This window comes from Podarcis bocagei (genome assembly GCF_964188305.1).
Source record: "Podarcis bocagei genome assembly, chromosome: 3".
Lineage (NCBI taxonomy): Eukaryota > Metazoa > Chordata > Lepidosauria > Squamata > Lacertidae > Podarcis > Podarcis bocagei.
Genome location: NC_138127.1, coordinates 2774389 through 2789213, shown reverse-complemented (window position 1 = coordinate 2789213; position 14825 = coordinate 2774389). Strand labels below are relative to the sequence as shown.

General features: G+C 46.0%; 1 protein-coding gene across 2 annotated transcripts in view; it reads right to left on the bottom strand.

The window, feature by feature from the left end:
• The window catches only part of KCNS3 (potassium voltage-gated channel modifier subfamily S member 3), a 55612-nt gene extending 41664 nt beyond the window's left edge, over positions 1-13948 (bottom strand). The window contains exon 1 of one of the 2 annotated variants that reach the window (XR_014006792.1): positions 13868-13948. The gene's annotated coding sequence lies outside the window, so the exon portion shown is untranslated. Of the gene's footprint in view, positions 1-13112; positions 13313-13867 lie in introns of those variants that run through there. The other variant, XM_081189136.1, reaches the window with a different exon arrangement.
• Between the last annotated feature and the right edge of the window lie 877 nt (positions 13949-14825).

Sequence of the window (14825 nt, the reverse complement as noted above, 5' to 3'; positions counted from 1 at the left end):
ACCACCTTTTCATGTTACAGCCGGAATTCAAAATTAGCCAGGCACCAGGCGCATTTTGCACCTGACATCAACTGGTAGTGACCAAATGAGGATGCCTGATATCTCCATCGTCTTGAGGTGCATGCCTGGAGAACATTGGATCTTGACCGTTTTCACATACTAGCAGCATATCCTGTATAATTCTATCAGTTATACTTCATCTGAACCATCGGCATGAATTTCAGGAACCAAAATGCTTTTTCTGTGCAGCCTGAGTAGGAGCGGTGAATGATGCTATAGTGAATTGCCATCACTCGTCTTCACTTACCCCCCCCCCCACTGCCCTGCTCACATTTGTAAAGGATATTCTTATGTTATGAATGGTCTGTGTCACCATTAAGAAAAAGAGAGGTCGGAATAGGCCAATATATATGTGGACCGTCCCTGGGTCAGGTGATTTTTCTTCTTTAAGTTCTCAAGCCTCTTAACCTAGCTCAAGGTTGTCATCTGAACCAGCCAGATGTTTAACTGAGAATCAATCACGGTCAATCCATCATTTGAAAATTAGAGCCCCAAAATGGCAATTAGGCATTCTGTTTGGTGACTGTAACAGCTCAAAAGTTGCATTGTTCCATACGACTTTCTGGTTCCTGAAATTCATTCTGGTTGTGCAAGATAAAATATCACAGGGAGAATTCTACAGGATGTGTTGCTAGTGTGTGAAAACAGTCAAGATCCAGTGATCCCCAGGCATAGCACCTCCGGATGGTGGAGACGTCAGGCGTCATCCTGACAACCGGGCATCTTCACTTGGTTGCAACTGGCCGATAGCCAGGTGCAAAATGCACCTGGCAAATTTCAAATACTGCTTGATATGACATGAATCTATGGCACCACCACCCCTGAAAGAGGTATGTCTGGTATAGGTCACTCCCCTCCATATTATAGGATGCGAGGGTGATTAGCAGAGGACTACTCATTTAAAACACTAGCAACCCATAAGCTTCAGTAAACAAAACATATGAACCTACCTAGACCCTGAGAGCATCTTCTGAGGCCCTCCTGCATGTGCTTCCTCCTCGAGAGGTCCAGAAGGTGGCAACACGAGAACGGGGCCTTCTCTGCAGTGGCTCCCCATCTGTGGAATGCTCTCCCCAGGGAAGTCCGCCTGGCGCCTTCATTGTACACCTTTAGGCACCAGGCAAAAACGTTCCTTTTTAACCAGGCCTTTGGCTGACCTAATCAGTATCCTACACCCTTTAAAATTTGGCTCTTTTTGGGGGGGGGGTATTATTAGATTTTTATTTTTATTTTATATATTGTGATCTTTTTTTACGAACCGCCCTGAGATCTCCGGGTATAGGGCGGTATATAAATTCAATAAATGAAATGAAATGAAATGAAGGAGTCTCCTTTAATACCTGGTGCTTTTGGTATATCTCTTCCCCTATTGATTCACTGAGAGCACTTCGCCCTGCCTCACCCCCTCTGCCAATGCAGAATAACAGCACCTTGTACTCTGACATTGCATGTTCTGCCTACAGCCAGTCGGCAGCAGCACAAAAGCATAGGTTGGTTCTACACCAGCCGAATGCCGATGGGCAAGCAGCCTTTGCAATCCACATACCGCATCACGGTTGCATAACTGAGTGTTAATGGTATGGTGCTCGGGTTTTTTCTTTCTTTCTTAAAAAGGCCAAACCACAGGAACCAGGAAGCAAAGGTCTACTCAGCTAGATTCAGGAGCCACGCAATTGTGTGGGTGCCTTACGGCATGCTGTCATGGATTTGGAAATAATAATAATAAACCACCGCAATGGATACATCATGTAATAGTCTGGTACCATGTTGAAGTGACGGCAGTGAATGGTACAGACAGCTCAGGACGTTTTAATAGGGTTTAGCCAGGGTGGGGTGGTGAGAAGGTGTGTGTGTGTTTTCCCAGTGAAGATAAAACATGGCACAATATCAATAAGGCTGATAATGGACTTTGCAATAAGCTGTCGGATCCGCAGGTCAAGTGGCCCATTAACAGGAATCTTTTTGCACCAAGATGCAATCCTCTCTAGAGCTAACTAAAACTAAGCAAACCGGAGTCACTTGTTTCCATGCCCTTTAATGCCCTACAGTACTATCATGTAAGATCCCCTTCATGGATCACTGCCTTGTCACGGCGAAGGGGCTTGAATAACTCCAAGAAGTTATGAGCTATGCCGTGCAGGGCCACCCAAGACAGACAGGTCATAGGTGAGAGTGTAGACCAGGGGTCAGCAAACTTTTCCAGCAGGGGCCGGTCCACTGTCCCTCAGACCTTGTGGGGGGCCGGACGATATTTTGAAAAGATATATATGAATGAGTTTCTATGCCCCACAAATAACCCAGAGATGCATTTTAAATAAAAGGACACATTCTACTCATGTAAAAACACCCGGCAGGCCCAACAAATAACCCACAGATTAATTTTAAATAAAAGGACACATTCTACTCATGTAAAAAACGCTGATTCCTGGACCGTCTGTGAGCCGGATTTAGAAGGCTATTGGGCCAGACTAAATGTGATCCACCTGGAGAAGGAACTGGCAATCCACTCCAGTACAGTGGTACCTCAGGTTACAGACACTTCAGGTTACAGACCCTTCAGGTTACAGACTCCGCTAATCCAGAAATATTACCTCGGGTTAAGAACTTTGATTCAGGATGAGAACAGAAATCGAGTGGCTGCGGCTGAGCTAAAGTGGTACCTCAGGTTAAGAACAGTTTCAGGTTGAGAACGGACCTCCAGAACAAATTAAGTTCTTAACCCGAGGTACCAAGTTTGCCAAGAAAACTCCATGGACATAAAAAGGAGCAGCTTTGAGAAGAAAGTGATAGTTTCCAAGGCATGCTCTGGTTCATGGGGTCACGGAGAGTCAAAGACGACTAAGACGACTAAACAACAACAACATCATGTAAGACCCACAAATGGGAGTACTGGGGGAAAAGGATACTGTGCTTGGCACATGCAAGCGTTGTGGCAGAATTTCTCTCGCTGTTTGTCACCTCTGGCCTTCCCTTGAGCTTGCCCCCAAAATATACTGTACAGAACCATTGTAGGTTCTGCAAAGACGAGTTGCTTCCAACGCTCCCAGCATTTAGAGGGCAGGAAAGTGAAGCATGAGAGGTAAGAGAAAATGAAGATACAAAAGAGGAAGGAACAGTAGAAAGCAAGGAGAAGAATCTGACAGACCTCAAAGGAAACAAAGGAAGCGCAACAATAGGGCTGGGTGATCTATCGTTCAAAATCGGTTTGAAGTCCATACCGTGATATCAGCGTCATAATTTTTGACCTGGCAATATATCGCGAATCATGGTGTGCGTGCACTTTGAAAAATCACAATATCATATAGTAGCCTAGATATGGAGTTCAGTTACAAAACAATTAAGGGGGAAATACAGCCACAACAAAAATAGCAACTCATTCCATACAAAATGGTTTTGTGTATATACATATGTTGCATATTATTTTCATACATTTCATTCCTCTTTCGATGGCCTATTGCCATCTATGTCAACTTCCTCTGTATGTAAGATTCCAATAAATATACGTTGTTGTTTTAAAATGTAACTTCTGTCTTTCCTGTTTCGCTTGCAAGTCTTAGAAAGCAAAATTCGAATTTCAGGTTTTGAATCTATCTAGTATTTTTCACAGCTTTATTGATTCATTCCAATTGAGTTCCACCTTTCCTCCACGAATCTCCAGGTGGCATCCATGACTTTCTCCTCACAACAACCCTGTGAGGTCGGTTAGGCTAAAAAACTCTGACAGACCCCAGGCCACCCAGCAAATTTCATGGCTCGGTGGGGTTTGGAACCTGGGTCTCCCCAGTCCTCTTCCGACACTCTAACCAACTGCACCACAATGGCTCGGTCCCACAGCAGGAAGAAAAATATTCTCAAAAACTGCAGCCAGAAGCAGAAGCAATGGCTGAGGTGAAGCTAGTGCGGCAAGATGCTCAACAGTTATAGAGCAACTGGGAATATCTGTACCTTTTGTCAGCATCACCTCCTGGCCTGGCTAGCTGATGCATTCCAGAAGACTGATGTCGCAATGTTGCTGAGCACACAAACCTTCAATAGGCCCTTCTGGGACAGTGAGATTTAAACAGCACAGACTGCAAAAACAACAGAGATGCCCCTTTGTTGAAGGCAGGGACAGAGAAGGTCACTCCACCACACAAATTGGACTGCTTTGGAATATTCCTATCTAGCACCTCTAGAAAAATGGGCAGCACTTGGGTCTAAATACATTAATACTCAAGATACTATTGAAACAACAGCATCTGTTTGAACGATATGGCACCACATGTCCAAATATATATATATATATATATGTATATATATATGTATATATATGCAGGTTTTGGTGTTTTCGGGTATCTTCCCGTGTAAGAGTTGGGGTGTCTAGGCGACGTTTCGACGAGGTCTCACTCGTCATCTTCAGGCTGGTGCTTTCGGCTTCTTGTTACTAGAACAGAGATATATATGATCTTTATATGATCTCTATATATATATGATCTTTTCTCCAATGACAAAATGCCTTTGTGGGGAAACCCGTCTTTAAAAATCAGGAAACAAATGGTCCTATGGAAAAAGTGGGTGAATTTGGGTATATTATCATTAGACCACCTGAGAAACGAAGAGGATGAATTTTATACATATTCTGTCTTAAGAGACAAATACAGATTACCTACAAATGCTCAGTGGCAATCTCTCCAAAGAAAACAGTTGCTAACCACCATCTACGGGACGCGGGTGGCGCTGTGGGTTAAACCATAGAGCCTAGGGCTTGCCAATCAGAAGTTCGGCGGTTCGAATCCCCGCGACGGGGTGAGCTCCCATTGCTCGGTCCCTGCTCCTGCCAACCTAGCAGTTTGAAAACACGTCAAAGTGCAAGTAGATAAATAGGTACCGCTCCAGAGGGAAGGTAAACGGCATTTCCGTGTGCTGCTCTGGTTCACCAGAAGTGACTTAGTCATGCTGGCCACATGGCCTGGAAGCTGTAGGCCGGCTCCCTCGGCCAGTAAAGCGAGAATAGTGCCACAACCCCAGAGTCGTCCGCGACTGGACCTAACGGTCAGGGGTCCCTTTACCTTTACCTTTAACCACCATCTACAGAACAGCAGCTTTTACAGCCTCAGAGACCCCAGAGATATTGAAGCGGCTGATTAATACTTACGCAACAAGAAAACAAAACACCAGCCATCAACATATATAAATCTTTGTTACTAGCAAACCAATTTGATATACAGGTATTGGGGGTGGAATGGAATAAAGAATTAGAGACCTCAGTTTTGACCACAGAGTGAGGAAACTTTTCTAAGTGCTATAACAAGGGCATCTCTGGACCTTAAACTGAGGCTCATGCAACAAAAAATAATATTTAGAATATACTGGACCCCATAACGTTTGTTTAAAAAGGGCTATCTAAGGTACCTAACTGATGGAGATGCAATAGGGATACTGCTTCTCTAAAACATTTTTTTTTCATTGTCCTATATTGAAAGATTTTTTGGCAGAAGGTAACTAAATTATGGTGCTGGAGGAGACTCTTGTGAGTCCCATGGACTGCAAGAAGAACAAACCGATCCATTCTGAAGGAAATCAGCCCGGAGTGCTCACTGGAAGGACAGATCATGAAGCTGAGACTAATACTTTGGCCACCTCATGAGAAGAGAAGACTCCCTGGAAAAGACCCTGATGCTGGGAAAGATTGAGGGCACAAGGAGAAGGGGACGACAGAGGACGAGAGGTTGGATGGTGTTCTCGAAGCTACCAGCATGAGTTTGACCAAACTGCGGGAGGCAGTGGAAGACAGAAGTGCCTGGCGTGCTCTGGTCCATGGGGTCACGAAGAGTCGGACACGACTAAACGACTAAACAACAACAACAAACTGAAACTATCGGCAGAACTGTACGGAACAACCTTACATTTGCAGAGCAAAATATCCTCTTGAATTACATACCCAGCACATGGAACCTTACAAAAGGACAATACGACTGGACTCTCCATGCCCTTACCACAGCAAAAAGACTGATACTGATGAATTGGAAAAATAAAAATGTGGCTTCCTTCTACAACTGGATTGAAGACTTATACAAACTTGCAACATATGAACAACTTGCATACAAACGAAGACTTGTCATGGACAAATTCAACTACGTTTGGAATCCATTCTTTCAAATACTGTAATAGGTAATCTTTGTAACAACTTTGTAAAGTAAAGTACACAGTTTTGGGTGTTTCCCCTCCTCCCCTTTACTTTCCATTCTACAGTGGTACCTCAGGATAAGTACTTAATTCGTTCCGGAGGTCCGTTCTTAACCTGAAACTGTTCTTAACCTGAAGCACCACTTTAGCTAATGGGGCCTCCTGCTGCTGCCGCGCTGCCAGAGCACGATTTCTGTTCTTATCCTGAAGCAAAGTTCTTAACCTGAAGCACTATTTCTGGGTTAGCGGAGTCTGTAACCTGAAGCTTATGTAACCCGACTGTATATGGGTGGTGTTTCTCTTTTTCTCTCTTTTATTTACATCTCACCATATTTAGTGCACATATAATTATGTACTTATTAAATAAAGATGTCGGGGGGAAGGTTTCAAACATCGATTTCCGTTTTGAGGAGCCATCATATCATCGGTTACCGTGCTCGGCAGAAGCAGAAACGTGTGAAGCTCTCTTGTCTTATTCGCTGTTTTCTATGAGGTCTGGATCACGGCCAGGAAACTGACCGATCCCATATTACGCCACTTCCTAAGTGACATTGAATTGGCCGTTATTACTTTTCACTGCTCTGGAAGATTTAGTTCAATAATTAGGATTACCTTGAGGGCTGTGTGCCAATTATTCGCCGGGTCTTCCAAATGTGCTTTTCCTTCTTCCATGTTGACATGTCCTTGGAACAGTCTGTGTGGGAATGTTCCCTGATATAGGACCACTCTGCCTCTCCACAGGGTCAAGGCAGGACAAATTCTGACCTCTGGTTTATAAATTTGCCTCCAGAGAATTAATTTTAATTTTAACCAGGCATTCTCATTTCTTAAGCTCTCCTACTGTTTCGAGGGGAAGTCCTGGTTTTGCAGACTGGAAGCCTCTTTGTTGCTTATTGCTAACGATTACAGATACAGTGGTACCTCAGGTTAAATACTTAATTCATTCCGGAGTCCGTTCTTAACCTGAAACTGTTCTTAACCTGAAGCACCACTTTAGCTAATGGGGCCTCCCGCTGCTGCTGTGGCACCGCCACACGATTTCTGTTCTCATCCTGAAACAAAGTTCTTAACCCAAGGTACTATTTCTGGGTTAGTGGAGTCTGTAACCTGAAGCGTATGTAACCCAAAGTACCACTGTACCATATTTAGACAACTGTGGATATAGCAAGAAAAGGAGAAAGGGAAAAGAGGCTATATAGCTCAGTGGTTGGAGCATCTGCCTTGCAATCAGAAGGTTTCAGGTTCAATCTCAAATAGTGAAAGATGCTGTGTCTGAAAGCTAGAGAGCTGCTCTCCATCTGTGCAAATAGGGGTTTCCGAAACTTGGGTCTCCATCTGCTTTTGGACTACAATTCCCATCATCCCTGACCACTGGTCCTGCTAGCTAGGGATGATGGGAGTTGTAGTCCAAAAACAGCTGAAGACCCAAGTTTGGGAAACACTGGTGTAAACAATACTGAGATGCATGGAAGTTTGTCTGATTCAGCAAAAATACTTCCTTACACATAACCTCACTTTATAAAAAAACCTTATCAGTCATAAATTTCACATGCCCAGCAACAGGAACGATTTCAGCAAGATCTATTGATTCACAATGCCAGGTCATCATATTTTATTATTCCCATATGTACAAGTCAAAACCAGGTGAGGGTAGCCAGTGGGCCTCAAACCCTCAGTGAGTTAGGAACTTCCCCTGCATGCAAAGACAGGCTCTGGCGGATTGACCGGACGAGACCAACAGTGGGTCCAAAGGTCAAGGAGAAGGTTTCTGCATGTGCTGGAGAGAGAAGATAGGGGCAGATGGGGCTGGTCCACCTGGGAAGGCAGCCCAACCAGGCAAAGGAAAACTCTGATACTAAACCTCAGCTGCCTTGTGGGATATGTTCAGGAGAAGAACAGGCTAAGGAGTAATCCCTACACACAACCTTCTAGCTGTTAAGTCCACCAGCCCTTGCCACATGGCATCTTGAGTGGTGACGACTAGCCAGAATGCAGTTTTGGCCCATTTCCTTTGAGAACTTTTGAGTAAATACACCCAGGACTGGACTGTATCTCGCCACAAATGCCTGGAAGGCAAATCACAAGATATCATGAAATCCTATCAAGAGACCCAGTATGGTTCAACTGTTGGGCTCAGATCTGGGAGAGCAGGGTTCGAATCCCCACCCAGTCATGAAGTTTACTGGATGGCTTTGGAACAGCCTCTCAGCCTTCCCCACCTCACAGAGTTGTTGTGAGGACAAATTGGGTAGCGGAAGAAGGAGTTCACGCCACCATCAGCTGCTTGGAGGAAAAGTGGATTATAAATGTAAAATACTGCAGCGCATTCAGAGTTATCCGCTGGTCATTTGGCAATCCCTGTCCATCAGACCCTCACTTTGAAGTCCTTTGCTCTTCATAAAGGACACCACTAAAATCTTCTAAGCTCTGGAATTTTGCACGAGAATTGGCCTGGGTACCCATCGCATCCAAGAGAGAGACTTGCGGCAAGTACTCCCACCCAAAACATACTTTCTTAGGGTCTTTCCTACGTTAACGATGCCTTTCTTCTAATGTATTTTGCCCGGGAACGATCGTTTCTAACTAAAAGCAACCAAAAGTGTGCAAGGGAGTGAGCGAACGGGAGAGATCATTGCATCCGTGACGTTTTCCCATTAAATCACACACCCCACCAAGATACTATTTGTTTTCTGAAAATGTACTCGCTGCAAGATTGCTCCAGATTCCCCACCCCCCAAGCAAACACACACACACACACACAGACACCATGCCAGCTTTTTTTAACATTAAAGAATGTGCTTGCACCAAGAACGTCTGCAAACACACACACACAAACACACACACACACAACTAAGCCAACCTGGCTGTTCTCCTCCTGCAGGCCCCTCGGCTCCTTCCAACACCAGGACTAGCGAGAATCTATTTTCCCAGCGAAACTTCTTCATGCAATGAATTACTCTCTGACACTTTTGCTGACAAACCGGACCACATTCTCAGCAAAGTAGTGCAAACCAGCATCGCTCCTTGCCAATCCTGCTCTGCGTGAACGCTAGCCAAGGGCTGGCGAAAGAGATGATTTCACACTAATGGGTTACTGTAATACAGTAAAAATTCCACAGCCGGGGTGGGGGTGGAATTAATGAAGACAAAACCCCCAGTGGCGAACTTCTCTGGTTCTCTTCCCCTCTCCTGTTCTTAAGAAACGCGTTCACACCCTTGCTCTCTGCAAAAGAAGTCTAGAAAACCCCTCTTGGATTTAGAATCCATCCCCCACAAAGACGCTTGAAAACGGTTCCTGTCTACACATACGGTGTGTGGTTGTGCATGGAGGGGGGAGTCTGTTAATGGCAATTACTCTTGAATGTGCACATTTAAATCAAGTTGCGGGTTTGCTTCACTACAAACTCAGTTCTTGGTTTTTATTAAAGATTTTCTTGTGTTACAAAACAGCCAAACAAACCAGGAAAAGTACATACAGGCAGTGCTTTTTTTCTTTAAAAAAATAAAATGTTTAGGGGCACTCTCATTTTCCTACTCATATTGAAATACTGCCCCTCGATGAGGCCAAATTTTGATTCACAAAATGTTTAGGGGTATGCGTACCCCTGTGTACCCCCCAGGAAAAAAAGCACTGCATATAGGGTCTCTACTTTTGATTCACTGAGTCTTTTTCACCGTTCAATTACATTTGATATGAGACACTATTGTCATAGACATCATGCGATTGAGGGAAAAGAGAGGGGAGAGAAGGAGATATCAGGAGTGAATATAGCCCACCGGTTCCAAAACGTATGGGAAACTGCCCTACTAGAAAAGTTAACCAACAAACTTGGGACAAGCAAAGGAGGATGCCTTCACCATGGTGGGTCTCCCCTTTATCACACACACAGCACAACAAGACAATGGCCTATTCCCCCCCCCCCAGCATACGAATCAATGTTGCTAATCTGACTCAACAATCCAATCCCCAATCACTCATACAAACACAATCCACACTGCAACCAACCGAAGACTACAAACTCAAGTTTTTGTCACTGTACAGCTACAGCCAATCGCTTCTTGGCAAGTGTACCTACACAAGACTGATGTTTCCATTTGCCAGCTTCACAGTCTTTACATAATACACTGTAGGTAAAGGTGAAGGACCCCTGGACAGTTAAGTCCAGTCAAAGGCAGCTATGGGGTGGCAGTGCTCATCTTGCTTTCAGGCCAAGGGAGCCGGCATTTGTCCGCAGACAGCTTTCTGGGTCCTGTGGCCAGCAGGACTAAACTGCTTCTGGCACAATGGGAAACTGTGATGGAAACCAGAGTGCACGGAAACGCCATGTACCTTCCCGCCACAGCGGTACCTATTTATCTACTTGCACTGGTGTGCTTTGAACTGCTAGGTTGGCAGGAGCTGGGACAGAGCAATGGGAGCTCACCCTGTTGTGGGGATTCGAACTGCCGACCTTCTGATCAGCAAGCCCAAGAGGCTCAGTGGTTTAGACCACAGCGCCACCCACATCCCTCCAAAATACTTTTACCTTAATGCATTGTAAGGTAAAGCAACAAAAGGTTTGTACCACTAGAAATAACTTCCTGATGGAATTAGCCTCTCAGTTGTGGAACAGGCTGCCCTGATTGTGGTTTTAAAGCAAATGCTGAAGGCTACCTATCAAGAGATACTGTGGCTATGGATTTCCTACGTGGACAGTGGGATGCACTTGGGTCTCTGAGGAGCCCTTCTCTTGTTTTAAGTGTAACCTAGAAATATAATACATGAAACAATCAAGGTAGCCCAAAAAATAAAGAGAAAGAACTAGCTGAGGACATCAATGCCTAAAGCATCCCAAATGAAAGAGGGTTCACATCAATTCTCTTCTACAGGGTGCTGCTGCACAGCTCAACTTTTGGAAGATGATTTTCGGCTTAACTGGATTATTATTACAGTGGTACCTCGTGTTACAGGGATGTGGGTGGCGTTGTGGGTTAAACCACAGAACCTAGGGCTTGCCGATCAGAAGGTCAGCGGTTCAAATCCCCACAACGGGGTGAGCTCCTGTTGCTCTGTCCTTGCTCCTGCTAACCTAGCAGTTCGAAAGCACATCAAAGTGCAAGTAGATAAATAGGTACCGCTCTGGTGGGAAGGTAAACGGCATTTCCATGCACTGCTCTGGTTTGTCAGAAGTGGCTTAGTCATGCTGGCCACATGACCCGGAAGTTGTGCACCGGCTCCCTCGGCCAGTAAAGCGAGATGAGTGCCGCAACCCCAGAGTAATCCGCGACTGGACCTAATAGTCAGGGGTCCCTTTACCTTTTACCTCGTGTTACAGACAGGATCCATAATGTGAAATGCCCAAAACTCGAAGCGCTGTGTCTGCGCAGGCGTGTGACGCAATTTGGAGCTTCTGCGCATACACGAGTGGTGAAACCCGAAAGTAACCCGTTCCGGTACTTCTGGGTTGCCGCGGGACGTAACGCGAAAAGACGCAACATGAAGCGGACGCAACACGAGGCATGACTGTATATTTTTTAGGAAGAAAGATTAAACAAGAGTGTTGTGAAGCCTGACCAAAAATAACCAAAGCCAAGTTAAATAGTTGCTTCCAAATATTTTTGTAATATCTGATGAAAAAACAAAGGAGAAGGGAGAAGGCTGATCAGGTCACTAATGGGATAAGAAGGAGCCAGCTTCCACTGTCCCTTTAAAACACACTTAGGAAATTGAAGGGCATTACAAAAAAGACAATTAATGCACCTTGATTTTGAGAAATAAATCCATTTTGAGTGCAGCAATACCATTACCATCCAATGTACCATAGTACACTAATACTTCAAAGAAAATGAACCTAGACTACTATTAAAATCTGTATTCTGGAAAGACGGGGTGGATCTCTGCAGTATGGGCTTCCAGGTGACCGTTGTTTCTCTTATTATTTCAGCATTTGTCCTGATTTGTTTGCACAAAGTTTGGGGAGAGCTTAGAAAATGCCAGCTATTTATCAAGCATTCGTCCCAATTTGTTTGCAAAGGAAGTTAGATGGCATTATGTCAAAGCAAGCGTTTTCGAGTCCCTTTTCCAATCACGTTCCTTACCACAAAAAGTCTGGGGTTTGTTTGTTTCTTTGGAGTGGGGGATGTGTTATACAAGAGGATCAACACAGCATTTAATTGCCCGACTTGAATTGAACAATATATTGATTGCATCTCATCCTAAAATAGCAGTAGCCTGGAAGCACCCACATTTTAAGGAACATCTCCCTTGCAGATGGCAAACCTTGAGTTGCAGGACTGCCAAGATCAGCAGAATGTGACCCGTGTTGAAAACATAACTGTTTTCTCCTGCTCTGGAAGGCAGGAACTGAACCAATGGAATCAAGTTACAAGAAAGGAGAGTCCGACTAAACATCAGAAAGAACTTTCTGACAGTAAGACCTGTTCGACAGGGGAATGGACTCCCTCAGAAGGTGACAGACTCTCCTTCCTTGGTGGTTTTTAAGAAGAGCTTGATTGGCCATCTGCCATGGATGCTTGAATTAAGATTCCTGCATTGCAGGGGGTTGGACTAGATGACCTGTGGAGGACCCTTACAACTCTACAATTCTCTAAGTCTCAAAGAGTTTGTCATTCCCCTTACTAAGCACACAGAGACACAGAGTCCAATCTGATGCAGTTTCATGCTAAAAAAACCAAACACATTCCCTAGTAAAAGACCAAAATTACTACAGTACTTTAAAGTAGAAAACCAAGTTCTGTATCTGAGACGTCCCCCATAGAATTACACAACATTCACATTTCAAAGAGAAAAAGTCACTCCATTTCAAAGGGGAGAAACGATTCCAAGTCAATCTCAGCAAAACACCCACCCTTAAAACACACACACACACACACACACACACACACACACAATCCATGAGGCTTCACTCTTCTGAAAGGACATCCACGGAGCATGAGAAGCTGAGCTAGAGCTCAGCCCTGGAAATCTGTTCGTAGGCTTCATGCGAGATACCCAGGCGGCTGCAATCCTAACCACGTCTACTCAGAAGCAAGCCCCACTGAATTCAGACTGCAGCCTTAGCCAGTACTTGCACACTCCACCTGCAGCCTAGATGGCAAGGTCACTGCCTCTGAGCGTGTGCAGAGTGCCTTCCTTTCTCAAAGGAAGCACAGCTCGCCCCGACACAACCCCTAAACTGCAGGGCTGAGTTTCCACAACAGTGTCCCCTATGGGACCCTCTGGCGCTGCAAATAAGAAACGGAGCGGCGCTCTCAGTTTTACGCAAGGTGTGGGGGGCGGGATGGTGCTCTACAAGTTTAATAAGTAAGTTAATAATGATGATGATGATGATGAAGAAGAAGAAGAAAGGTGCGGGGGAGCCTGAGGAGAGGGGGGGGACATTGAGGGGGGGAAACATTGTTCTTCCCAGTCCCCTTAACGTGAACTGAAAACTTGGGAGACGCAAAGAAAAGCGGAGAGGATACAGCGAAGTTTCTTTTGCGCGCACGAAGCAAAGGTTGGAGAGGCAAGGCGAGGCGACCCCAGGGAAAGTTTGCGGCGAAAAGGCGGACCCAAGCGAAGGCAAATGGGAGCCGGAGGGGGCGGAGAAGAAGGGGGACCCCCCTCCCTGACCCTCTGCTCCGCGATGGCGAGGGGAAATACCTGGCACTGGAAGCGTGGCGCGCGGGAAAAGGGAGCTGCTCCGTGGAGCAGCTGGCGGCGCCCGGCGCGCGTGGCGAGTCCCCAGGACGCAGCGCGGCTTTGGCAGGCGCTCGCCGGCAGCCCCGCAGCAGCGGCAGGAGGAGGAGACACAGAAGAAGGGCGGTCCTTCGGCCTCCCGGCTCCCCCCCCCCCCACGTCTCCTTCAAGCCCCACATTGCGGGGAAGGAGGCGCGCACGGGATGCTCGCTGCGGGCGCCCCGACCGATGAGGAAGGCCACGCGAGATGCTTGCCCGGAGAGAGAGGGAGAGAAAGAGGAGAGGTGGCAAAAATGTTACGCGCCGCGCTGCGCATCGTGACGACGCAGGAGTCAAGTCCCGCAGAAGTCAAACGCTCCGAAGTTAAGCCGCATCCCGAACGTTCAGAGCACGAGACTTGCTCATTCTCTCTCTGTTTTAAAGGAACTCCAGTTTCCTCCTTCGCAATGCTACAATTCCCAGCACCCTTTAAAAAACTACAGTTCCCACGATTCCTGGGGAGGGGGGAGGATAGGCTGTAGTGTGGTTATTGCCCTGGATTTAGGGTTCCCCCACAGAGACTGATGAGCCAATTGGGCCCTAAGTAATAACAGCAACTTATATTTATATGGGTACCTACTCAAAATTGGGGGGGGGGGATTTGGTCCTGGTTCAAGGCACCATATTACCAAAGTTGGACCCTACAGCATAGGAGCCAATTCCTAGGAGCTGAGGTCCCGTCCCCCGTAAATTACTTGAGGGGGCCAAGCCCCCCCCCCCTAAGTTGATGAGCATTGCCATCCAAATTGTGCATGTGTGGTGCATTTTGTGATTGATTATGTGGAGCGGGGCTCCTCCCCCCAATAATCTACTCAAGTTGGCCCCCCTGCCCTGTGCCCATTGTCATCCCTAACAGCTGTGCGGTTGATGGGAGCTGGAGTCC